Genomic DNA, 27094 nt, shown 5'->3' with positions numbered 1-27094 from the left:
TAATTTAGACAGGACTGGTGGTAAAGCATATTACCCAATTATTGCTCGTGTTGTCTTTAGCTCACACATTTTCCTCTTTTGGAGGAGAATTTTATTTTTAATGTTTGTGATTTTAATTTGATTAATTTCTGAGGTACCAGTTTTTTAGGAAGAACAACAGATGGATATTGTTCTGATGTCAATTATCTGGAACAGTTCTGTGGAACTCAGTTTAGATTTTGAAGGAATGCTCTGAGGTAATAAACTATTCTTATGATATTTTAACAAAATTACATTGTTGTCAAAATGCACTAACAGCATGAAAAAGTATTTATTAAAAACTCTCTGCATTTTTCTCTTATATGGTAAACAATCTGGTCTGCTAATCCCTTCTGGAAAAGCTGAACTTCATACCCATGCTTAGAATGACCCAGTCGTAATTGCAGCGTCACCTTCGGCCTCTCTCTTTTGTGTTTTTGTTGTTCTCTATTCTCAGAAATGTGTCAGAATCAGAGCCCCATTGTGCTGTATGTTACACAAACACAGTAAAAAAGACATGCCCCAAATTTGATACAATCATAACTGGGAGGCTTTTCTATTGTTCCTATTAGCACAGTGTAGAGAAGACTTCCCAGGATGCTTTAGACAGACCAAGGCTATAAAAGAACAGCACTGAATGTTTGGTTTCAAATTTTTGAGTCATTATTAGAACTACAATAACATAAAGACTTTTTGTTTTTCTAATCTCAAATGAAGATGTGAAAAGTCTCTCTCATTTTGTGTTTCCAAATTGGAACCTGGTTTTGATGTTCCTGGGAAACAGTGGAATGTGGGCAGGAAGTGTTTGCTCTGAAGGAGAAGCACTGTGGTGTCCCACATCAGCTGGCATAGCTAAGCCCCGAAGGTGTGTGACTGTGTGAACTCCACTTGTTGCAGGCCAGTAAGAGCAGCCCCAGGTAATTTACAACTTCATTTAACACACACTCAAGAACAGGGACAAGTAGCGAAGCTCGTGCTAGAAAATGTGGATATAGGGGAGCAAGGTTTGTGTAGGTAGATGAATTCTGGAAAAGAGAAAATAAAAACTTACACAAAATGCATCTTATACAGAAGAAATATTTCATAATCTTTAATTTTTTCTACAGATTTGACTGTCTTGCATCTTAAACTCCGCCACAGAAGAGATTTTTACCATAAACTTAAATTTTCAACTTTCTGAGAAGATTCTCAAATATTCTGATACAGCATCAGAGGAAAAAATAATTGGAACAGTAAGTGGCAATCAGATGCATTTTACTAGGACAGATATTTGCATGGTCTGTGCTATGTCCAAGAGTGATAGAACTTAAATCTGTAGACATTAGGAAGATGTTGGTTTTATACCTTGGGTCAGAAATCTTTTCACTGTCAACCTCTTTAGAGTCACTGTGGACTTAAACAGAAAAATTATGTCCACAATATTTTTGTTCTAGTGTCCTTAGAGCTCTTAGCAAGGGAAAAGCTCATTGTCAATTATTTTCGTGTGGTTTAATGCTGTACCTCTTTAGGATCTGGGGAATGCTTAATGTCTTCTGATGGCTAATTAGACCTGTCTGTTACTGGGAATATTCCTGTAGGTCAATGTAGGAGCTAGTAAAGAGGAAGAGGGCTGATAACTGGCCCTAAATAGGGAGAAGGTTCATTTGTTTGACATGATGTTGGAGTCTGCTCAGTGACTCTGCTTCCTGCAAGCTGGTTGGAAGGTGAGCTTGCACATGGGGCTGAGGAGGAAGAGAGGATGAGTGTGAGCAGACAGATACAGCCATTTCAGTGGAGTGCAAGAATTTGTAGGGATGCGATTTGCCTCCATACCAGGAGAAGACTGATAGTGGACAAAAGCAACCTGTGGCTCTGAACTTTTTGTTTTGTTATTATAAAGCATTGATTTTAAGGTTTGCATTTACATCTGTAATCAAATCTGATTTCAAAGCTGAGCCTGAAGCTCAGGACACAAGCTGTTATTCTGCTTCCTGTTTTATTTCTAGAGTTGTGCTGCTTATGGGACTGAATAGGATCACTAGTCACTTTTTTCCAGTTAGGATTTCAGTGAAGTGATTGGTTTCTCACAATTGCCCAGCTGATCCAATTGAGAGCAATGCTGGATATCTTTGAGAAACCAGGTGCCTCGTTTTCAGTGGTTAAGTGTGGTTTCAGGTCTCCTAGAAATTTAATCACACAACTGTCTATAAAGACAGTTTGTTAACAGAAGTTGTGATTTAGGACTACATGGATGCATCTCTATGTTGCCACATCTTTCATTTTTGAGGATAATTTAAGGTATTGGGATGCAATATTATTTTATGACCCAAGTGTCCAATTCTAGTCTTACCTTTCTCTGAAAACAAAAGTTCGAACAAGTCATTCTTCTGTTTAAGATTTGATGAACATAAATCACTACAGAAGTTTGATAAATTCTTCACACAGATTAAATTCAAAATAAGGCTTTTCTAGATTGCATTTTCCATAAATAACCATATCTACAAATGCATTACAAACTCTGCTAGCATCCAAGCATCTATTAACATCATGAAACAAGTAGAAACACCTGCTGTGACTTAATAGCCCTATTGGCTAGAGGGTAGGAAATTCAATTGGGTAATACCTTGTTCCAGATCCTTGTTAACTGAAATTAAGCAGCATTGAGCCATCTCCTGGAGGTTTTATTTCCCTTGCAGGTAGCAACACTGAGTAGAAACAAAATAGCTCAGAACACAGGGGATAAAAATGGATCATCTGAGAGCACCAGGTAAGTGACCTAAAATATGAAATAGTTTATTGTGGATTAATTATCTTAATTTTGGAGTAGTTCTCAGAGAATGAGTGGAACCATCTCTCCAGCCAGAAGAACCCAAAAGGGTGTGTGCTCCCAACAAGAACATGTGGGACTTATTCTGTTTTGCTCAAATTTGAGACATTAAGCCACGCAGGCCTGAGAAATAAAACTGACCTGTTGAAATTATGATACTACTTTCTGTAAGTGAAAACTCTGTGGTAAGTTAGTTGAGTATGTAAAGGTGTCTTTTAGAGGCATGAGTGTCTTGGTTTCCTACCACTGGAAGCTGCGTTTCATGAGAATGTACTGTGTGTGAAAACCGAAAAGGAAATGTAGTTCAAGAAATTACAAGCCCTGTATGTCCTCCTTTTAGTTTTTATGCTTGGAAGAAAATAGAGAAATGAAGTCTTGGCTTCCAGTGGAGATAAATTTCTGTTTCCTGCTTCCACCAGTGTAACAACCACGCTACTCAATGGCTGGAGTGCCCATCCTTTTTACTCCCTCCTTGCCAGCTCCTGGGGAGGGGGATGTTGCCTGCCTTGGTGTTTGGACTATTATTGCCCAGGCTGCTTTAGATCATACAGTTTTACCTGCATTAGGTCTGACTGTTTCTTATGTACAAAATTTGTACCAGTAACATCTTCCCTTTGTGTTAATTAGCTCACACTGTACAGGAGGGTTGAGATATGGGTGCAAACTGCTCTCAAAGGAATGAAAGCCCCATGGTTGAAGTTAACCCCACAGGACTTTCTTAAAGCCATGCAGGAAATCTGTGACAGATCCCAGAATAAATCCCAGATTTCCTGTCTCCTTCATTTGTGCTGTAACTACAAGGCCCATAATTTCTTAGCTGAGGAAAGTGCTGTCCAATATTATCTTTCTTTTTCTGGTTTACTGTTGCTTCAGTTCATTGCTTGAGTTGCTGCCATGTGTTAGACTGTGATCGTTCATCCCTATGTCTCTTTTTTTTTTTTTTGTATTTTATGGAACATGCATGAGTGTTGTACAGTGAGCAGTGTTAATGCTGAGTACCACTACCGTCCAGCATTCAAGCAAGCAAAACTCAATAAAAGTGAGTCTTTGCAGGTAAAGATAATTTATTGTCTGAGACCCTCTTCAAACTAAACTGCTCATACTTCTAATCTAAATAGCATTCACAGAAGCAGGTTTGCTACATATCAAATAATAACTGCCTGTGCTAAAATAATACATTTTGGTAGTTAAATATTTGAATGAGTAATTTTCCTTTTTGCATATGCCACTTTGTATTTTGGAAAATTGGTGCATCCTGTTGTTCTCAAGCATCAGTCCTCTTTAATGAATTATAAATTAATAGATGCAGCATTATCAAGGAAAAGTACCTCATTGTGGATCTATAATTGAATGAGATGATCTGAAGATACTATGATTTTACTAGGGCTTGATAAAGAGATGGTGGAGGAATTTGGTTTGCTCATTGGCTATCTTAGATGTTCACGTATTCACATGGTTTGCTGAATGTCTCTTTTTTTTTTTTTAAGATACTTTGCCGCTAGGTTAAACTTTAATAGTTTTCATTCTGTGCTTCTCAATTTGCCCTCATATGGTTCTTCTTTAGATAACATTACTTGTACAAATTCCAACTGAAGCAGAATCAGTAATCTTCAGCCAGTCTTGACAGCATTTCTAATGCAGTGCAGCTATGGAATTTCATTCTATCTTCTTGTTGCAAAACCGTAGCTAAATAACACAAACATGGGAACAAATGAGCTTTGCTGAACACCCTCTTCTTAATTTATAGGATGACATTTAGATCACTTATTAAAGGTGTAATTGTTTTGAATGCAAAACCTTTGTAGACTTCAGTGGGCAATTTCATAAGCAGGAAGCTGAAGGTTTGTGCTTTACAGATGTTTAAAAATAAAGCATAACTTCCAGCCCAGCACAGAAACTGATGCACAACTCTGCAGGGAGCTGCTCTGAGTGTAACCCAACCAGTGCTGAGCCTGAGGGACACCCCAGGAGAGCTGCCTGGCCATCTGTGCACTCCCTGCAACGTTCTGGGGTCCAGGAAGCTTTTTCCATGAGGCAGACACGGGTCCACAAGAGGGCTGGTGCTTTGCCACAGCCCCTGGTTCCTTCTACAACCAAGAGCAGTAAGCACTGAGGTGCACAAAGCCTTTCCTCTGCAGGGATTAGTTACCTCCAACTCAGCGTTATCCCGGTGGGTCTTGCCTGGCTCCACACAGCTCTCTGTGCACCATGCAGTCTGGTAACCCTTTCAGCCATGTTTTTCCCTGTACTTGTCCTAGGTCCCATTTCAGTGGATAATGGAGAGTCAGCTGTATTACACTTAGTCTAATGTAAGACTGGTTACTTTTTGTTGTGAGAAGAGTTCCTCTTTGGGGTGAGCGCTACCACTGGTGGTAACATCTGTACTGATTCTGAACATACTGCCCTGCAAAATGAAACAGAAAACATCAAATTAAGGAATGACACTGCTCACTCGACCCCACTACAAGGCAGAAGGATAATGAAGATGAAGATTTGGAGGATGATGGTGAGGGGGATGATGTCTCCCTCACAGACCTTTTATGACCATGAGAGCAACGTGGTACAGATCCAGATACTGAACTCCAGCTTAAATCAGTGTGAAGTAGAAGGGTCTTAACCCAGGTGGTTATCAAATTATTAGACCGTAACAAAGCATTAAGAGAGTTATCACTCAAAAGGTAAAACTTCAGTCTGAATATGCTTTTGAGAAAGAGTATGCTGTAGTTCTTAATTAATTTGTCATTTAAAAAAGAGAAATCTGTAGATACCCTACCTGTCATCTAAACAGAGCTTTAGACTGATCTCAGTATTTGATACTCGTGTTGTATAAAGGAGGCTAATAACTCATAGTGGAATTAAAATAATGTTTGTGTGAACTGGCACGCAGTCTCTGAAACATTTTTCCCCATTTTCTGAGCTGGGGATGACAGCCTATATGAACTACCAGTCCAAATCCTAATGGGCGTGGAAATAACCACCTTAGCCTTTCAGTTCCCCTTACCAGGGTATCTAGGAAGTCAGTCCTGAAAGGAGGCGGAGTTTACAATTCTGTGTGTGTGGTTCTGCTGAGGAGCTTTCAGCTTCAGTCCTGGGTGTAGCTGGGTGAGGGATATGATAATATGATATCTGCTAGCTGACTCAGAAACTGTGTACTTGGAGGGAAAGATGCTTCCCTTACCACTTCTAATTACTTTCCTTCATCTCTCACCTTGATTTATAACCATTTTTACTATACTATGTATAAAATAGTCTATATATACTATGTATAAAATAATAGCCCCAGGAGAGTATAGAACAGTCCCCAAAACAAGCTCTGTGTACATGGGAGGAGTTGATCTAGTTCAGACACCGAAGGATGCCCTCTGTACATGGCACAAATGAGTCCTTGGACTGCAAGGCCAGTCTTGCCAGTAACAGCTCTTGGAATGACAGCAGATGTTTATCTCCTAGCTGCTGATGCCCAGTGCCCCAGAGAGCCTGGGCAGCCAAGCTAGCAGAGCTCTGTGCTTGCACTGAGCTCCTGAACTTTACCTACACCCAAATTTTCATTCATTTTTCTAAATCAAGTAATTATATTCAAGGAATGGAACAGTCACTAAATTACTGTATTTGTAGGATATCATCATGTATTAACAAGCAAGATTAAAAGGAGCATAATAATAATTAATTATACATGAATGTACATGACAAACACTTTTGGTCTCATAGCACTTTGTGTTTAGCTTAGACATTGAATATGGAAATGTATTTACAAGCTGACTCTATATATGATTGAGTAAATGACTTTTTCAAGGTTGGAGAGTTAGATGACACCAACAAATTTTTCTCACCCATAATAGTCAATTCAGATCTCATGGCTTCACTCCTTACTCATAATCAGCAAAGCAGTACTCTTCCTCACACTGCACTGGTACATTCCTTCACATATTAGTGCCAGCTTCTGATTGGACCCTGTCATGTACTCAGGAATAACAGGGGGTAACACATTGGTCACAGGTCACCTTAAAGGAATAAATAAATTTCAGAGACACAGAGGACTTTCATTGACAGCACAGAGTTGAACTACTCCATGTTCATTTAACAGTTGTTTTTAGACTCCTTTTTATTTTTGTAGTTTAGAAATACTTACATGTCTCTGTAGCTGCAAAGTTGTTCTTACTTCTGTAATGCTTTATAAATCCAAAGTGATGTGATTAGCAATTTATGTCATTATTTTGATTGCAATTAAGACAAGTTAAAGAGAATCTGAACCAGCTGCAGTTAGAATAATCTATCTTTCCCATAATGTACTCTTTATTTAATCTAGTTGCTTACAATGGTTCTGCCTGGTTAATGAGGCTACATTCAATAGTGGTGTTACCAGAAACCATCAGGTCTCTTTATGCTGCTGTTTTTAGTAAGTCTGATTTCTCTGTAAAAAACAGCTGTTATGTACTTGGACTATCTTGAGTTCAAAGACATAATCAACAAACCTCATAGTTCTGCAGTCAGAAAGCTGTTTCGTTCTATGAGACTAAGGACTGATTGCAGGATTAGAATATCCCTAATAACAGCTGGGTGCATCTGGAGAGTTCTGCAGCCATAGTTTCTTTCTTCACCTCATTACAGTCATTGGTTTCTATTGTTGCTTTCTACATTGATCTGAGATGCAAATAAATTTTAAAAATTCAATTAAATTTCCCAAATGAAACTTAATTGTGATGCTTTCCAGGATTAAAGATAAAAATATAACCATCATGTAGCTATATGCACTTTGCAAATTTGAGAAAAACTCAAATCTTATTTGCTTTATATGGAAATATTGAGGCATATGCATAAATCATTAATAATGCATATAATAAAATAGTATCAATTAAAACAATAAAAATTTAATCAGTGATGTTTGGTACAGGTACAGGATTTCAATTTTATGCGAGTGGTGAAGAACACACACCTTCAATTCTTATTACAGTTGTCTGTAGAAGTACCACACCACCTGGTCACCATGAACAACAACAGCCAGTCTCAATTAACTGGCTAAAATGGCTCTTTCTTTCCTCCTAATTCCTGTTTGTCCTTTGTGTGCATTCAGTGCCTATTTCAGGGCTGAGGACAGACCCTTATTTTAAGGACAGACCTCCTGATTTACAAATCTAATTCTGCCAGGCAAGATGGAGCTGGTTTATAACAAGTTTCCCCAGTAAACACAAACCCATTCATAAGTTGAATGAAGTGCTCACCCGAGGAGCTGTGTAACCAAACTTACAGAGCTGTACAATGAAGCAGGGGGCTGTAGAGCCACCTCCAGTAAGTGCATTCCACTTTGTCAGAGCACGCTGTCCCTGTGTGCAGAGCTCTTAGGGAAGAACACCAGTTCTCGAGGTGAGGCTCCTGTTGGCTGCAGGTGGATGCAGTCTCTGAGCTGATGGATAAGGTATAGTGGTGGCAGCAGGGGAGGCAGCTGCAGTGCTTTATCAGAAAGCTTGATAGTCTACCTCTTGCTTGGGCTTACTAGTTTGTGAAGTTGCTCACATGTCAGCACTTGCAGTTTAAGATTCCTTATGTTCTTAATGGCATGGACTTGCAGAGATATTTTCCCTCCAAATAATCCATGCTGTTTTGCAACCTCTGTAAAGCAACCATCCAAAGCTGGTGAGCACGATTGCTTTTCCTCAAATGAGTGTTTCACTCAATTAAGTGCTAACATGTACTAATGTCCCTTAGGTGCTGATCATTTTTATTTATTTTGTCTAATAATTATTTTTAAAGTTGAATTTTTAACCATAGCACTTAAATGACTTTATAAGGATTTATCATTAACCACCTGTATTCAGTGCTTTAATGTGGGCTGATAATCAATTGTGCAGTATTCTCTGGAAAGGGAATCACTCTCCTTCTAGAATAATCTGTTATTGTGCCACTTTGTAAACATAGTTTAATTATTTTCTCAGAAAGTTAGCAAAGACAAATGTAGAACTTGACTGTAAAAAATGGAGTAGAACTGCTTAGGTTACCAGATGTATCCCAAAATACTTAAGACAGACAACAGAAGATGAATTTTCTTGCAGAACTTTTTAGCTTAAGCTCTTTCTAATCTTCACAGACATAGAAGCCCTTACACATATTTGAAATAGATAAGAAAAGAAGTTGTGGCTTTTTTTTTTTAATTTCTAATTTGCAGCTTTAAAAGCAATGCTGTGGTGCTTGACTTGATGCTTTGGAATCACAAAAAGCATTTTTAGTTTCATTCCAGTGGATGTTTTCTCTTGGCAAGGTTTGTTGTTTCTAGCAGACTGACCCCATCTTTAAAATCTTCCTGAAACCTTCTTGGTCTAGAACTGAGTTCAGAATTTATGTGGGCTTAAAAATCAGTATTCACAAGGAATATCCAGGGGAATGGTAGCTGTGAGTAACAGAAAGGGTCGCCCCTTAATCCTCCTTCTGCCCCTCTGTGTTGTCATTGCTGTCTCCTCAGTGTGAAGGAGGAACTAGATAAGAAGCAATGCAAAAAAAAAAAGTAATTTTTTAAGATGTTCTTCCCCCTGAAATCATCACTCTCCTTCACTGAAAAAGCTGCTTTATACAGCATCCCTGTCCTCTAAGCTTCTCAAAATGATAATGAAAAGAGCAGGGCATATCTGCTGAGTCAGCTGCTGCTTTATTAGAAAACCAACTGGGGGGGGCTGGAGAGGGGGAAGTAAAAATACCCTGGTGTAGAGAGTTCACTGCAGAGTCAGTTCAATAAAACTTGTGCTTCCCAGTTCTGGCAATGCATTTGGACATTTCAAAGGGCTTGATAAACAGCAATAGCCTTGTCTCCCACACATTAAAGCTTCATCAGCGACATTATATGAAAAGAAGAAAAACCTGGCAGAACAGTAAAGCAAAGGGTAAGGTGTTCCTTGGATGGGTCAAGGTGCTCTGAGTTCCTCTTGCTTCGCTGAAATAACAGCATTTCTTTTCTGGCAGCAGAACATCTGTAACCTCTGTCTGTCTCAAAGCAGCACATCTGTTCACAGTTATGGGTCAGTACCCATACAGGAAGCTTACTTGTACTGCACTTGGAGATGCTGGGTCAGAGCTCCCAAAAAGCATTCCTAAAACTTTAATTAGTGAAGGAACAGAGGATAAAATGAATGCAAATCAAATCCATGAGAGTTAAAACCCCAAACAACTGCTTTTAACCTGAAGAATATCTAGACAGAGCTGTAGGCAACAATCATAGTGTTTTATCCAATGCTGTATTTTTTAATTGGTTTTAGTTAAAATTCCTGATTCTAAAAAATACCATGGAATAAAATTTATATTGGTAGTGCAGCAAAGCACATAAAGAGCCTGGTGGGCTGTCTGGTCATAGTGAATTCATAGAACAGCATGTTTTCTGAAGTCATTCCTGTCCTGTCAGCTCAAAGCTGCTGCAGTGTTTCCCTCTATCAGGTAGCTTCTTGGAAATACTTCCAGCTTTAGAGGGAATGTTAAAACGTACAGCACACACAGTTTGGAGTAACAATAAAATCAGTTTACTGTTGCTACAGTTGCCCTGTAAAGAGCACATTTATTTCTTTCAGTTCTGTTACCTCTGAAAATATATTTGAGTGGGTTGAGATATATATTTCCAGTCCTAAAACATGCAGGCTTATGCACATGCAGCTTTCTAATTATAATATCTGCCTTGAATCCAGTTATTCCAAGTGTGCTTTAACTGGAATACAGAAATATTTCTGAGAATAGTAACACCAATGCCTTTTGCACTATGGCAGGAAAGACAGATCAGAAGGCAAATTAGAAAACTAAAATTTACAATACCTTTGTATTTCATAACATCACCCAATGACTTTGTTCGAAAGAATTAACTTGTTTGAAACATAAAAATATTAGTAAAAAAATAGACTGAGGTGACATTTTTCCTTGGATTGGTTCTGCTTCTTGATAATCTTAACTATGAGGCTGACCTTGCTCTCCACCTTAAACCCACTTAATGTAGTCCAGTTTTATTGCTGTGTCTTGGAATGAGCTGATAATACTGAAATTTGCCTATAGGATGCCCCACTTCTCAGCTACTGAAAATTTGGTGTTAATCTTTCACTAAAAAACGAAATTATGTTTCCACTTTCCTATTTCCTCGAAGCACAAGCAGTTCAGCATTTCAGTGTTCTAGTAGTGTCTATTTTGTGAACTCTAAATTCCATCATGAAGTCCCTGAAGGAGGTCACTGCTGTAGACAATGACTTCTAACACACTAAAAGTTGTAATTGCTAAATAAACTAATCTGATGACTGATTTTTCAATCTTAATTAACAGTCATGACTTGTAAAAAGAATACTCACCATGGCATTGTAAGCATTCATTTGTGTGGCAAGAAGTGCTTTGTAACTTCAAGAAATAGTGTATAAAATATGACTGGTACATAAAAATGTCTAAGTTATTTACATAAAGACACTTGGGAGGTTTATAATGTGCTTATCTCTTCTAATTGCAGTTAATAAAATGCCTCCCCTTCCCAGAATTTGAAGGGCAATAATGTTCCTGCTGAGTAAGTTGTGGCTGAACCTGCAGCTCCTGAGACTTAGGGGGTATAGGGAGAATTCTGTGTCTATTGCAGGGATTTCATCTGTCCACTTGCCAACATACTAGACACCAGAAAATCACTACATCATGTTGGACAAACTCCTGCTCTGCTGCAAAAGCTTGAACTCATGCCTAATATTTATGCAGTTAGACATGGAGAAATTATTGACCTATTATTGAATGGCACAATTCAGTCCTTTTAAGATGCATGAGTATCAGTATTTTTTCTTGTGCAAAGTCCTGGATACCTGCACAGTGCATAAACAGAAAACATTAGTAATCCCACTAAGTCATCAAATAAAACTAGACAAAAGCATTTGCAAATATGTAAGTATTTGCTCTTTTACTGATAAATCTAATAGTTTAATACTTATCAGTGTTTGAATAGTACCAGTTTAACGTTTAAATTCATAGTAAAGCTCTAAATGTGAGACTGTGGGATGTGAGGGAAGAGCTTTCAGCATGGATTCTGTGTTGCAAGTGTTCTATCAGGTTTGTGAGCTTGATAAACCATTCCACTAAACTGGCTTCAGACATCACTTTCCAAAGCTCTTAGTGCACAGGTCAGCTGATCCTCTATATGCAAGTACCACAGAAATAGAGCCTATACAAGTATTACTTGCTGGGCATAGTCCAGAGAATAGCAGCCACTACAAGCATGGGTTTTAGGAAATGAGCAGAAACACAAGCATGACAAATGTTATTGCAATTGCTCTTATGGCCCCAGGGTCAGAAAGTTACATAGGAGGCAACGAGTGCCTAGTTTTCTATAGGAAAGAGTTTTACTCATTTTTTCTATGCACAAGTTAAGGGGGGAGAAGAGCCTGTCAGTGATCATAATTAAGCATCAACAAGCTTAGTTCAGAATGAAGAAATCAGGCAAAATTGATGAATATATATTTGAAGGTTGTGATTTGAACTGAAGGAGTTACCATAGCCTATATAGTTAGATCCAAGGCTTCCTATAGCAGGAAAAAGCTTGAGTTTCCTCTTAAAAAATGACTTTGGCCTCAATGACTACGTGTGCTGTCTGGCAGGAGATACCAAAATCTCAAAATACACCATGGGCTGTAATGGATAAAGCAATTAGTGTAGTAAGTTGTTTCATGTAGCTTTTTCTTCCAAAATATTCAGAGCAGGTAATTTTTTATGCTTGCTTTCTTTGGAACCTGCCCTTTATTAGTAGTTACTGTAAGACATGTAGCAAGGTCCTTGTTAACTTCATGTTTGCCGAATTTCCGAAGAGGACATCAGCATGGGTGAAGTTCTATTGAACAGGTCATTTAGAAATGGAATCAGAAAGTTTCATGAGCCCCTGTATGCCTTTCATGTGATTGATGCTGCATGTTAAAATGTATTAGAGAAACCTGTAAAGATTTCTTGTGTAAACACAGTAGCACACAGAAAAGAAAGCTGGCAAAAGTGTTGAGAACCGTTAAAAGTGCAGAAGGCAATGATTTATATTGATGTTTAAGGCTGGAGAGAAGCATATGATTGTTTTATCAAACATTAGGAGTTTTCCCAGAGAAACTTTGCCGTTTTTGTTGATAAGTGCACAGCTGACTAGTTGCTTTTCACTCCAGCATATTATTCCGTTGATTGATAGCTCAGTTAATTTCAGAAGGAGCCTTCTTGCTGCAGATGCAGCTGTGAATTCTAATCAAGTGAAGCAATTAACTGCTATCTCTGTGGCTGCAGAGGAGCCAACTGGAGAACCAAATGTACTGAGAACAGTCCTTAGCAGATAACTGAGAAGAGTGAAATCCTGCCCAATATTTACTCCCTATAACATTCCCTTAAGTTCCTTAAGTACTTAAGTATTTAGTAACTGGATTTGTTAGTACTACTTGATCCAGATTTCTATTTTCATTATGTGTAGTTTTACTTAGTTTAGCAACTGGTAAGAGGGATTAAACAAGGAAGACTTTACAAAGCAATTAAGTTAAATAACTGACTTCCACACTTCTAGTCTGGATACAGTTTAAGTATTGTGTGTCCCAGGTGGAGTTTTAAAAGATTGTCTGCTACAGATTTCAGTGAGAGCAAGCTTGATGCCAGGTCATATAAAGCCCAATGTAAGCATATCAAACAGTATTAGAGTGACAACTTTTCAGGATTATGTCTTTCTGGTGTTCAGATACAAAAGTTTTAGAATTTTACCCATTGTAACTGCTAATATTGATAGTCACATGAGTCAGAAGAAGAAGAAAGCAGGTGTATTTTTTCAGAAGTTATTAACTACAATATAAAAATAGTATCACTGAGTAGAGTCGTTAACCTGGTCTATAATATTCTTTCACATACAATTTTTCACTTTAATGTCAGTTGAATTCTATTCTCACTGAGTGGTAAAAAGCAGCAGTTAAATGGAAACAATTACAATCACTTATTTAAGCAAATGAAGATATAGAAAGTTTATCTTATATGAGACTAATACAATGATACCCCTTCTTTTATATTCTGTGTAAAGAAAAATAATTTTCTATAAAAACAATATATAAAAAGGGAGGTTCCATCAACCGGTATTGACCATACCTCTTACAACTGCCACCCTTAAGTAAAATAAAGACCCAAAATAACCTTAACAACACTAGCTCTTGTTCATCCTATATTTTGATTTTCATTATCTCATTTGCATGATGCGTTTGCAAACTGCAAGAGATAGGAATTGTGCCCATATTTTAAGAACTGGGGCCTGCCTGGCCTCCAGCTGTTCCTGATCTTGAAAATTGCAAGGCTACAAGCTAGCAAATTAAGATTTGCCAGAACAGCTGATTTCCACTGGTTTAGAATTGAACTAAAAGAAGAAAAGGCTTGCTGAGTGTTTTAATCTGGCAGCAGAAGGAAGTGGTTATTGATTCTTCTTTTTTTAGTCGTCAGATAAAAATTTAGGAAGTGTTCAGATATGCTTGGAGCAATTTAACAACGCACACAAATATACTCATGGACATGACTGCGGGTAGTGCTGCTTAGTGATTTGCTAAAACTGCTTATCAAATATTTTAAAAGAATTTTTCCCTTTCTCCAGAACGGGGTAAAAGTAAGGTTAATAGGGACATTGCTACGTTCTAGAAGAAATTAGCTTGATGTGTAAAGCTAATCTTGCTTTTGGAGCAGAGGTGAGGGAAATTACTGCAATTTAATCATTACTTTCTTTTGTATAAAAGGAAGCCTATGCTTAGGCAACTAGAATATACCTCCTTGTTGAAATCTAGTTCAGGACTGCTTTAAAGCCCGTATTTAGTTTCAAGAATGAACTGGGTATTTTTCTGGATCACATGTGCCATGGATCCCACTGATCCGGCTTCTGCCCACGGACCAATCTCCTGGCCTGCCCTCAGCCCTGCCTCGTGGCTTTTGCCTGCCCGGCAGTGCCGGGATGTCGCGTCGCGTGGTAGCTCCAAGCGAGCCCAGAGCTCCAGGCACGCACGGACTGCAGTACGGCGGCACACACACAAGCAGCAGAGCGGGGCGCTCCTCAGCCGAGGGAGCTGTCCCTCAGCTAGCTGGGAGGGCACGCAGGAGGAGGCAAAGAAACAGAGAAAAGGGACTCTTCGTATAGGTTCCACGCAGAACGCTCCCTCAGCTCAACAGACGAGGAAGGAAAAAACAAAAAGCTGAGGGTGTCCAGGGATTTTATAGTGGGGAGGAAAGGCGGGGATAAGGGACACAGCCAATGGGATACTTGACAGGAGGCGGGGTTGAGAGCGAGGAAACCAATGGGAACAACATATAGGAGGGACTTAGAGAAGGAACCAATGGGGGTGTCGAGTGTAACAGAAGCTTCTAGAGCTTATACATATTAACTCAAGGGAAGTGAATATTAATGAAGTTACACATGGAACAGGGAGGGGAAAACATGAACCAATCATATAAAGGTATGCAGATCACAGAGCTGGGGGATTGTGGGTTCTCACCCTAAACACCGTGAGATACTAAACTTGAGCCCGCCACGGGTTTGCGTCTTTTGGATGGCAGCAGCTTGCACTGCCACACTGGGGATGTGGCTGATCCTGGGTACCAGCAGCAGGCCTGATTCTCATGGCTGGTTTGTGTTCCTGCCTGAATCTCAGGCTTGCCTATCCCTGTATATTTCCTGGAGATCTGGAGATGTTGTTGAGGTTGCAGCTGGCACTGCCAGGTTGGCTGTGCTCGGGCACTGTGGTGAGCTGGGGAGCTGCATTAATTCCCCCAGCTCACCACAGGAGTTGCTCCTGCTGCTTCTTTTGGCAAGGCAGCTCCTTCTTTCGCATGCAGAACTCATACCTGGCTCACCTGGTAATTTAAAAGAAACTTTCTAATGACGTAGGAAGGAAGTTTGAGGTTTAAATCCGTTCATCATGGGCAAGAAGTCTGAGCACTAAAATGAGCTAGAGACTTCTTGAGTCACGGAATTCAGAATCCAGCAATTGGCAACAGCCATATTTCATTCAGAGGAGGCCAAAGAAGATCTGTTCTCTTTTCTGTCGTAGATAGCAAACTGTAAAACTTCCTCTAATGTGCAATAATACCCATCCAGGCCTTCGTGTGAGACAAATCGTGTGGTGTCAGTTACACGGAGGAAAGCAGGCAAGATGGGAACAGGCAAGCTTTTAAAGTCTGGCAAATTAGTCCTCATTCATCTGAAGTTAAAATTAATTGCCTTTGGATCAGTATTACATTAATTGTAAAGGCTGTTTCTCTGGTTTCAGCTTTTAATAATCAGGACAGCTTTCCAAGAGTTCAGTATGCGTCCAGCTCTTTCATTTAGTTCTGTTTGGAAAACTGATTCTGGAAAAACTCAGAATTCTAAAGCCAAATTTGTACTGGGCCAAGGTGTGTTGATGGCAAGAAATTTCCACTGGTACAAATTTGACCTAACTTTTGAGCTATCCCTTTAGAAATAGTTTTGTGTATGCCAGCCCACTAGTTGGTGGATCAGAAATGGTCAATTCATATGGTTACTTGTAAGTATAAAAACACCAATTATTTTAGACATATAGATACTGGTGATGTTTGTGATAAATTTTGCTTCCTACTTGCTGTGACTAATGTTTACCTCATTGCTTTTTAAAAAAAAAATACATCTCCCCTTCTATGCCCTAAATCCATTATGTTTTATTTACTATCCTGGCATAGAACTTTCAAGATGGTAGAAATAATTTCAGGATAGCAAAATGCCACAGTGGGGTTTTTTATTCCATCCAACAAAGAGAGAAATATTTTAACTGCAAAATACTTGGTCAAGATGTACTGCTGTACCCAAATAAATTCCCTGTGTTTGCCAAGAAAAAAAAACAACCCTGCAGAGCAAAAGGAAGTTTGGAATGAATAAAAAGTTCAATTGGAGTAGATGCTATCAGAACTGCTCTTTTACTTAAAAGGAACATGAAAAACCTTTTGTAGTGTTCCTATTAAACTCTTAGAGGACACTAACTTCTCTGGAACGTCCTCCTGCTTGTAATGTGGTATGCATGGCCATTGACTCCCAAGCTGAAAGAGACTTAGTATCTCACTTTTAACCTACCATCTCTTTGGTTTTCAGCACAATCAGGGATTTCAAAGTCTATAGCAGTGGTCCAGTCAAGCACAACATTGTCAGTGACAGTGGTGAAAAGTACTCCTACTCTTTCAACTCCAGCAGTTTGCTCCATGACACAATCACTGCTCCCTCAGTTGTTACAAAGGGCACAGCCAGGCCTTGAGTGGTGCCAAAGAGCTGCGTTGGGGAATAAACACACATTATTCAAATTTTTTAAATTACTCTTGCATCCGCAGCTGACTTTAACCTCTTCCTTCTAACTGGCTGGATCTGGAGCACTACCTTTATTTCTTGCAGTTGACAAACTGACAGACAAGAGATGTGTAAAATCTGTAGCTTCTGATGTTCTCAGTTGTTTCCTTTTAATAATGAAAGGCTCCTACCTATTTTGAATGGAATATTGACATCTGTTTTGACAGTGTTGGTTGAGCGTTTGCATAGTAATTAGTCTTAAAAAAAGGAAAAGCAGTTTAAAATGCAGCTCTAGGCTGAGTTCCAACTGGGATAATTACATGCTACCTCCCTTTAATCCCCCTCCAACATGGTTTCTTCTGATGTTCCTTAGGTGCTGGCTTTAAATTATTGTTCACTGCTGCTCAGCAGAAGCCCCAGTTTCTTTCAGAGATGGATACACAGTCTTTGCATATAATTGTGTTAATCAAGGAGTCCTGTAGTTTCAAAATTGCTCAGTTTTGGTCCCCATACCTTGGGACAGAACACGGCTGATCCCAAGCAAATCCTGCTACAGCTCTTCACCTATCAAATCTCAGCACCCCACTGGCTGGAAGGCACCCATAAGAATCAGCATATGGTCAGTGTACTTCCCCTTTTTTAAGGTGAGAGGAAACTGAGGTAAACCTTCCAATTTATTGAAACAATCCAGATATTTGATTCATTAGCTGTGGTGACTTTGAGTCTGCTTTGGGCCTGAATTTGCTATCGAAGAAGCAAGACAAACTGCTGATAGTTCACAGGGTCATTGACCCAGGACAGGTAATACAGGGTGATCAGAGAACTGATTTATTTTGCCTTCTCAAAAATACCAGTATCCCTCTCATCCTTGCTTAGTTTGGCCAACACATGAATGAAAATTACTTTGAATTTTTTATCCACAGAGTGCTTGAAAAATGAATCATCTTTCTTTCACTATGATTTAGCCTATCAGTAAATGGTCCTCCAGAAACAACAATATCCTTGGTTCTGTGGCACCTCCCCTCTGTTTCACTGATGGATGAGAGTCTTGTAGCTATCTTAGAGTGGGGAAAGGCTGTTTTGTTTCCTTCAGCCAAATCAGTAGCCTTGTTTTCAGAACAAAAAGTCGCTGATGGGAATAACAGTTCTTTTTGGTGAGAACTGAACGGGTTCACAGTGTAATGGTTGTGATAAACGTCACCTCCATGGTTTGACTGAACCAAAACATCTTGGCACTGCCAAGCAATTAAAATGCAAACAATGAAGATTAGACTGTATTGGAAAAAAAACCAAAACTGAATAGAGATAACTAAATTGCAGTTGGGGCAGGTCAGATTCACAGCATAAAACCTGGACCAAAGTCCTATGTAAATCTAAAAGGGATGAGTTAGCAACTGATAATGTAAGGGAAAGGGACACAACTTTCCTCTTGGGAATGTTGATCCCACTGATGTGGCATGAACTCGTCTCTTCCAAAAAGCTTAACTGCTTTGCTATCTTTTTTCCCTTTCTATTTATTGGAGGCAAGGGAGAACAAAACAGACTTGAGAATTGTACTGCAAGTGCTGTGGCCAAATGTGGAGGATGTGCTGCTTGAGCTAGTAGTGTGTGCAGTATTTACTTCTTTCGGAAATAAGCAGTGGGTTCAAAAGGAAAAAACAGCTTCCTCAATACTGGGCCTTTTTACTGTCTTTTAAACCCTCCACTGAACTTGCTGACATTTTGCAAGTTTCTGAAATCACTTCACAAGCTGTGGCAGATTACTGATTACTGTGGCTGTGTCACAGTAATCAATATTATAAGATTCTGATTAATCTCTCTCTCTGTATCTCTCTCTCTCTCTCTTTTCACTGTAATTTTGCTGGGATAAAGTGCCATGTACATTGAAGTTTGGGGACATTGGTAAAATCACTCCTGTTCCAGTGACTTCCGTGGAGCTACACTGGTTTATATGATAGCCAGGTCCACTAAGGTGATGGACACTGAAGGGTGCAGGAGAATAATCCAAGATTCGCAGGGACTAAGGAGAGAGAAAAATGGGAAGGAACAGGGAAGAGGTGGTGTTCTGTGTTTCAAGAGTAGCTGACTGAAGAATCATATCTGGTCCCATTGAGAAGAGAATTTAATGTGGACAAAAAATTGTTACTTGAAGACCAGGGAAAAAGTTTAAGCACATTAGTGGTCAGATTGGCAGGCTATGTAAGAAAATGGGAATTTCAGAGAATGTGTTCTCAATAGAGAAGTGAAAGTAGCGGGGCTAGAAAACAAATCCAGTTCCTAATATAAAGGCAAAATTATAGTATGTGCAGTATGGAAAACCATCAGAATGATAATAATTGTCAATCGGATGAGTGTGTGATGGCTGATTCAATAGCTGTGGAGTTGCCGACATAATATAGGAGTAATAAAGCCTTTTGCAGTTATTGGGGAATTTAAGTTTGCTGCATTTTAATGTTATTCAAATGTGTAATTTACTTGGGCTTTACTTCTACTTAACTTGTTAACAGAAGGTATCTAGAGAATGCAAAACGAAATTTTTGTTAGCTCCAATCACAGTGAGTCATTTGTAAACAAGCATAAAAGCTTAGAGACATAAATACATCACTTTAACATCAGTGCTAAAGTTCTTTGAGACTGATTCTTTGACCATTCTTAGTTTATGTGGCCTCAGAGATCTAACTCTTGATTTTCAGTCAGAAGTTTATGGGAGGCATTTTAGCAAAAAGCAAAGCCAGGGGAGTTTCACTTTAAGCAAAATTTATCTTATATGAGAGGTACTAAAATCTTCAAATTGTGTACCTTCCCAGACACTGATAATAAACACGGTGTATCCAGAAAATAACAGTTAATACTGGTTTTAGTTCATGGAGAGGTTCATGTGTTTAAAATCAGAGTGAATTTCCATGTTCAGACCCAAATTGGCATGTACACACCAAAAATCACATGTCTGCCTACACACATATATGTCTTAAATAATAAATTGTAAATTTGCAGGCTTCCAGAGATTTTATGAAAATAATTTTGTTATGCAGGGCTGGTCAAATTATTTCAATTTTTTTTAATATTTAAAAAATCAGCAATATGGAACATATTTTTCATTGCAAGGGGTTTGCTTTTCAATTAAAAAAGCTTGCAAAGGCCTATTTTGATATTTTCTAAACCGAATAGCATTATTTTTAGTTTGAAATTGTTCTCAAAGCTAATTCAATTAAAATTATTTAAAATCTGCATATAAAAACTCAAATTTCTATCTCAGTTTCACATGGGAGGATTTCTGGAATCTCAAACATGGTCATATAACAGAAGTTCCCCACCTACTTTTGGTGTCCAATTTGAAATTATTAAATTTAGTGTGAAGTGTTGTCCTGATTTCATACACTAGGAAGACTTTAACAAAAATTCCTTTAATTTCAATGTTATGGGAGATAAGTTACTTAAATGTAAGCCTTACTAAATCATAGAATATTCTTGGTGTTCTGACTATCACTATATGGAGAAATGTACCTGAAAACAAAATTAAGACACATAAATAAGGTTTGTTGGTCATTCCTTTATATTATCTACTCCAGAGGCCCCTTTACCCACAGCCTTCTACATAAAGAAGTGCAAATCCCTTTTCAGACTAGAGTCATCTTCAGAACCCAGCAAACACGCTGTGATGAGTGATTAATTGGGAAAGGAAATAGATGAACTGATTGCATCCTTTGCTCCCACAAATAGACTGTGTGAGAATCATGAACTTTTATATCATGGATCCTGATGTTTGACTCTTCTTGTTATGTATAGCAAGTGATGAAATAGGTTTTTGATTTCTTTAGCATGATTTCAAGGAACCTCTACTATTTAAATCATATACAGTCTCATTTATCACAAGTTTTATAAAATATTGAGCTTTGGTAGCATTCAGGGCTACAGGTTCCAGAAAATATTGCTGTGATCCTGTAAATATAGATATAAAACTGGGTTCCTGGTCTTTCAAAACATTTTTTTGCAAAGTCACTGCAAAAGCTGGACATGTCTGGAATGCAGTAGTTGGCCAATTTATTTCCCTAGTTCTGTCGTCATTTCTCAAGCACAAAGAGGCCTTTTGGTTGCTTAGTGTGATATGTTAAACCCAGTTCTCACCAAATGCCCAGAAGCAGCATTGTGCAATAGACACACTAACAGAAATTGTATTAACCCTGGGACCTGCTGGGCAGAGCCATCATATCTGAAAGGTGTGCAGCTCTCCAGACAGTCTGAGCCACTGACTCAAGAATTGAAAATGTGACTGTAATGCCCCAAAAAAACGGCCCTCACATTACCACTGGGAGTTTGGGAAGGTAAAGTTGTTGGGGTTTTCTGGATTTTGGTTTTTAATCTTATGGTATTTTAATGGAGTATGAAATATGGACACAAACCCACAATTTGAGTGAGTTTTTGAGACCTCTGGAGTAGTTTAGTCCTAATCAGATGAAAATTTATAAGATCAATCAGATGGAACCTCATAAGAAGATGGGTTATACACAATTTCCAGTATTTTTCTAGTAGTTTTTCCCTTTTTATTACCTCAGGTTTTTACAGATTTCATAGCTACTGAAGAGTTGGAGGAGCACTGGCATTGACCTTTTTAAGGCCTGGGCTATCCCAGGTAAGTACCAGGAGAGCTTGATATCCAGTGTGCCAACCCATTCTGAAAACGTGGAAGTAGCAATTTTCTGCTAAAATACTGATGGTGGAGGATAGACATTGAGTAACAGAGACAGATGGATAAGTAGAATGTGTAAAAGCTATAAGAGCAACTATTTAGAAAAGTTGACAGCTATAAATATAACACATTGAAAATTAATTTGCAATGTTGAGCCTGTCTGTCCCACTTTTCTGTCTGGGACCTATGTTACCATTATACACTTAAGACATTATATCATTATTCTTATTTTAATGCATTTCATGCCAATCGATTTAATATAAACAGAGGTGCTGACAGGAGCTTCAGTTTAAACAGGTTTAAATGTGAATTTGACTTTATGATTCTCATCAGGGAAAAAGACTAAACAGTTTAAGTTGATTAAATTTTCTTAAAGCTGCAGCTAAATATAATGAAAGCCATTTGTGCATTTTTTTGTAGGAAAATTGAGTGTCTCAATGTTAGTGACTGACAGCTTCATGCAATGAATTCTTTTCTTGTGAAACAGAGTCAAAACAGTTTCTATTTTTCATAAACTTTTGCAAGGTAGTTTCAATTTTCTGATTTTCAGAGGAAGCATAGCTTTCCCATTTAAGAGTCGGTTTATTAGACCAAACTATATATGTTAAATTACTAAAAATACAGATCATACCAGATATTCCTTAAATATTATGTTTTCTTGTACTGTGGACATCACAGTGATCAATTTTTTTCTTCCTTTTTGTAAAATTAAATTTCTCCTTTTTAAATTTGCTTTATTAAATGTTCTGATTAGGTAAAGTCTAGAGATCTGACTCAGCCTGAATACCCATTTAAGCATGGGCCAGATTCCAGGCATGGTCTATCACATGAAGAAAGGTGGTGGTGTGAACTTTAGAAATAAATACATGGGTCAGGCTCTGGCTAAAGCTGATATACGTTTACTAGAGGTTGCTTTGCATAGGAGAAATGTCATGTCCCTGCTCTGAAAGAAAGCCATTTAAACTATATTTGAGGAGAATACTGTATCCACATGCAGACTTTTTTGTAATTTTTCTCCTGGAACAGGATCTGAGTCGCACTGTGTGTGTGGTAGTGGTAGATGCATTTTGAATGTCATTGTCTTCTGTCAATGAATGGAAATACTTTCAGGATTCCCAGTTGTACAGTAGTTTCTTGTTCTTCTAAGCAGTGTGAGGATACCATCCTCATGTACAGGTAACTTTGGGACCGAAAAGCCAGATGTATTGGTTGAGGGGTGAACACCTGGGAAAGATAAGAGCCACTTCACCAGTCGAAGGGATCCTAGACTGCACCCACACACAAGTCAATTTTCTTACAAGTGGAAATCTAGGAAAGCATCAGCTTTATTTTTGGTCAGAAAGTGATTCATCCTCTTCCTGTTCTTGCAAATTACAGAAATATGCCTTCACTAAAACTCAATCCTTTCTGACATCTTCTTAGGAATTATTTAATATTCTTGGCTCCAGTGTGGTATTTCAGAGGACAGGAACTCAGAGACAAATGCTCTGTGTCTTTGTAAGGGCTTTTTTTTTGAAGTTGCCTGAAAAAACAGATTAGACATCACAGCCTGTGTCAATTTTCAGTGCACTCTATTAAACTTGCAACATCTTGCTGCAAGATTGTTTGACATCTTTTGCCCCATTGGTGTTAAAAGTCATGCAAGTCCATGGATGTTAACTTTGGAAAATAACTTTCCATAATAAATCACTTTAAATTATGTTCCTGGTTAAGTGATAACATGGATAACTGGTCAGTTCAAGTACTTGGCCAGTGTTTCTCTCTGACATCATGAGAAACCGTATCCCTGCTCTGTGCCTCAGTTTCCCTTCACCTCTCCATCTACTGATTCACCAAATCTTGTGTTTGGAGCAAATTTAGAAACTTAGAGAAAGAAGGGCAAAACTGCTTTGCATTGAGTGTATAGTTATCAGTTAAAATTACTTTTTTCTACAGTTAGACTTATGTAGAAAATAAGGGAAATTCTCATGCCTGGTGTGTCCAACGTAGTCCTGTTGGTGACCGAGAATTTGTATTTAGGTGGACATTGAAAAATCTTTCAGGTATGTTTTCAAATTTTCTCATGATCCACCAACCTGCATTCCAGCTATCACACTGAGCAACAGAATCTCAGTGGTTTTTTCACCAGCTTGAAAACTTATTATTAGCTCTGTCATCCTCTAAATTTTAAGGCATATTTTTGGCACCAGTTCCTTCACTTCTTGGCCATTTTTTGAGCATAAAATAAGACCACAGCAGCTTCCACACTTGCCAGGCCTGCAATAGGAGGTATCCTTAGGGATAACTGTCTCAATATTTGGAAACATATCCCTCTGGTGTCACTAGACTGCAAGTTTCCAAGGATATCTTTGGATAGTCCCACTATTAGATTTATTCAGAAAGTCAGAGAGGTCAGTGAGTGCATGGGAAAGAGGATCAGTAGAAGCAGTAAAGGCAACCATATGTAATGATTCATTGCAGTAAGAGATTTCATCCTAATGAAAATGACCCCGGAACCAATGCTTGGACTGTTGCCTTGCAACTTTTTCAGGTATTGTAAGTTACAAATCTTTTGGATCCCACCATGTACCTAATTCAAAGTCCACCCTGTTTTAGTGAAACTGAGAGCGCGGCTTGAAGGAACGATGCTCATGGAAGCAGCGCCTCCAGTGTCCCGTGCGCTTGGCTGGGCAGCATCCAGGTACGTGTGGGGATGAGCAGCACTGCCCTCCTGCTGCTCTGCCTGACAGGGCACCTGGGGGGAGACACTGCCTCACATGCACCAGGACAGGACAAGAATGATGTGCTTCCTGTTGGACAATGGAGACACTAAATACATGGATTTAATTAGGGCTTATTGTTTAATAATGGTGTTCATTTATATGTTTGCTTATTACTAGAGACAGTGTGAAAAATCTGGCAAGGCAACTTCAGTGGTAAATGGATTTTGTCTTGCATAAAATGACCATCTCTCTGTCAGCTATCAAAGCTGTGAAAGCATGCTTGGAGCCACCCCAAATATAACATTGCTATTAACTTCCTCTTCACTTTGCCATAATTGCCTCATGAACTGGAATGTACAACTCCAACTGGCTTATTTGGAGGGCGGAAATCTTCTGTTTTTTCCATGCAGAATAAAATAATAATTAGTAAATAAAAGAAACCTTTTTAATTATAAGGAAGTTCTTCTTTCTGTGAAGACTTTCTCGTGGAGAGTAATAGATGCGGGTTTAAAAAAGAGAGAGCAAAAATGACCCGTGACAAGACATTAAAATATTTGCTTGAATCCAATCCACCCACTCATTTGTAAAACACGCAGTTGACTAGATCTGAAACAAAGGGCAGTAAAGATAAACAGCTGGACACTAAACAATTAGCAATAAAATTGGTCATGAATACTTCTTTCCCCTGTTTGCAAAGTTATTGTGAAATAGAAAAAGAGAATTATTCAGAGTGGCTTTTTTTAATGTATATTTTTAAAATGCTTTCACAGGAACATGTAATTCAGAAAAGTGTTGGGCTACATGTTTGTGTCTGCAATACCTTCTCTGACAGCAAAGACCACACAGACTGCTTTGGGATGTGGAGCCATTCTCTCCAGAGTTTTTTTTTCCATTTCCTTCTTTTGAATTATTTCTAGGTCTTAATTTAAAATCTGTGTAATGCTAAGCGTAAAGAAGTATATGACTGGAAGGACTGCAGAGGGCATGGATAGTACAAAAGCAATGTCTTGGATGGTTTTGCTGATGCCCTCCCTAAAATCCTGTTGTAATTAATGCAAAGACTCCAAAAAGGTTTCAGCGTAACTGAATCTGGTCTTAAATCCTTCAGGGATGGGGACTAGTGGCATAAACCTGTAGTACTTAAAAAAATATTAGTGTTATAATCTCAGACTTCACTGCAATGTAGATGTCCCAAAGCCTCTGCCTAAGCCAGGACAGGTGTTTAGAGGCAAACTTTGGGAATCTCAACGCCTGTTTTGCAATAATGTGTGAGTGTACACTGCAGATTGCTGCCCCCTCCATGTCTCTGTGTTGTGAGCACTTGCTGAGCTCCACGTCCCTTTCACTGCAGAGCTCTCCATCTCAAAGAAAGGTGGAATTCCTGATGTGGCAGTTGGGGTTCATCTGATCAGTGTGTGGATGTAGGAAGGGGGCTTGTGGATGTCGGATCCATTTGGCTGTGCTTCCTTTTTATGTCTGTGGTTTTGCTACAATCAGTGCAGAGAAATAGCCGGAGAAGTTCATCTGTTCCATGTACCTACCTCAGGATGAACATGTCTGATTATGATTGCTTCATTTCCAAACCTGTTCTGTCTAAGGAGTACACTTAGGATATTTGTGGAGGAAGGATATTTTTCCTCATTTTAAAAACCTATAAAACCCACACATTCTGATAAGGGAGCTTGTCTCAGTGTGTGGATGCTGAGCACTCCTTAATCCAGCAGTGAATGCTACACAGGTATGCAGCTACAGTAATTATGTTGACAGCAAAAGTGTTAAAAACAATGTAACAGAACTTTAGGACCTTTCATTACTATATGGCCATGAGTCCATAAAAGTATTCCAGCAGATGTGGGGGAGAAGCAAGGAAAGCAATTTAATAAAAATATTCATATTTCTGCCTAAAGTGGCATCAGAGGCAGAGTTTGTCACAAACTTCAGGCGAGAAACCTTATGAAAACGACAAGCTCATATACAGACATGTGATGGTAGAAACTACAGGGTTTATTTTATAAGCATTCACTTAAGCACTGCACAACAAAAATGTAATTTCACTGTTGCTATTCTCACATTTCATAACAGTGCACAGAGAATTCCATTTTGATGTTCTCAGAATTTATGCAGTATCTGCATTGAAGAGAGTCTATAATGCACTGTTCTGCTGGCATGAAGGGAATCATCACTTTCATGTTTGTTGGACTCCAGCAACCTTTTTGAACAGGATCCCATATGATGCTTGTGCTGTTTAGGGGCTGTACCAGGAAATACGCTGTTACTTCTTAGCTTGAGAAAACTGGGAAAGCATGTGCACTTCTGAATCTGTTTTTTCCCACCAGCAGCCTTTGGGATGAGGTTTTCTTATATCCTTTTAAAGTGAAAAAACAAATATTTTGTAATCCTTTCCTACTGACTTAATGAAAACCATGTACACCCTAACTGCCCCATCTTCATGGGGTGTGGCGAAGATTAGAGGTCTTTCCTCGTCCCACAGGTCTGATGTTAATGTAGGATTTCCAGAGAGGAGTTCAGACTTTTTTCTTCTTCATAGGCCTCCCATGCCTTTTTATAATGCAAAAAATCAAAAGTTTAAATTTTCACATTGTGGCTATCTCTGATCAGAT

The 27094-nt window shown here is 38.7% G+C and overlaps 1 long non-coding RNA gene across 1 annotated transcript; it reads left to right on the top strand.

Annotated features, from left to right (window-relative positions):
- Nucleotides 1–132: 132 nt before the first annotated feature.
- Nucleotides 133–2764, top strand: LOC125330677. The gene is made up of 3 exons (XR_007205677.1): nucleotides 133–236; nucleotides 1125–1250; nucleotides 2694–2764. It is a non-coding gene; the product is annotated as an uncharacterized LOC125330677 (long non-coding RNA).
- The last annotated feature ends 24330 nt before the right edge of the window (nucleotides 2765–27094 follow it).

The sequence above is a fragment of the Corvus hawaiiensis genome, chromosome 10, assembly GCF_020740725.1.
Source record: "Corvus hawaiiensis isolate bCorHaw1 chromosome 10, bCorHaw1.pri.cur, whole genome shotgun sequence".
NCBI lineage: Eukaryota > Metazoa > Chordata > Aves > Passeriformes > Corvidae > Corvus > Corvus hawaiiensis.
The sequence above is the reverse complement of the archived record's forward strand: the minus strand, read 5'-3'. Positions and strand labels throughout refer to the sequence as shown.